The 566-nt window shown below is 46.3% G+C and overlaps 1 non-coding gene across 1 annotated transcript in view; it reads right to left on the bottom strand.

Moving 5' to 3' along the window:
• Positions 1-514: 514 nt before the first annotated feature.
• LOC121854028 overlaps positions 515-566 on the bottom strand; it is a 4246-nt gene continuing 4194 nt past the window's right edge. Inside the window, exon 1 of the ribosomal RNA XR_006086457.1 lies at positions 515-566. This exon is cut by the window's right edge and continues 4194 nt beyond it. This is a non-coding gene — a ribosomal RNA (large subunit ribosomal RNA).

The raw sequence follows: 566 nt of genomic DNA, 5'->3' as shown, positions 1-566 counted from the left end.
TGGCTGCTTGGATTATTTCTTTCTGTCTGTCTCTTATTGACTTAGCCTCTATAAAATTGTGGACACCAATAGACTCTGTACTAAGGTTAGGTTAAACAGACACTGTAACGGAGGATTTCGCCATCGGGGGGCGTGACGAAACCTCCAGCGGTGTGGACTGCACCACGGTTAGGTTAGGTAGTAGTGGCTGTCTGGATTATTTCTTTGTCTTACTCAGGCTGGCAAGCCTCGCTAAAACTTTAGGACACCAATACACTCTTCTACTACCAAGGAGAGGTTGTTGGATTATTTGTTTGTCTATAAAACTTCAGGACACCAACACAACTCTCTACTACCACCAAGGAGAGGTTGTTGGATTATTTGTTTGTCTCTTACTTAGGCTGGCAAGCCTCTATAAAACTTCAGGACACCAATACACTTTAACCCAGGTTAGGTTAAACAGACACTTGCAAATGGAGCAGGCCTAGACACTGCTGCCGCTGCTGTAATGGAGGATTTCGCCATCGGGGGCGTGACGAAACCTCCGGCCTGGTAGGGAGAAGTCTTAATGGATCGCAGTGAGGATG

This window comes from Homarus americanus, unplaced genomic scaffold (genome assembly GCF_018991925.1).
Source record: "Homarus americanus isolate GMGI-L3 unplaced genomic scaffold, GMGI_Hamer_2.0 scaffold47966, whole genome shotgun sequence".
In the NCBI taxonomy this organism is placed as follows: Eukaryota; Metazoa; Arthropoda; class Malacostraca; order Decapoda; family Nephropidae; genus Homarus; species Homarus americanus.
This window is presented reverse-complemented; position numbering and strand designations above follow the sequence as displayed.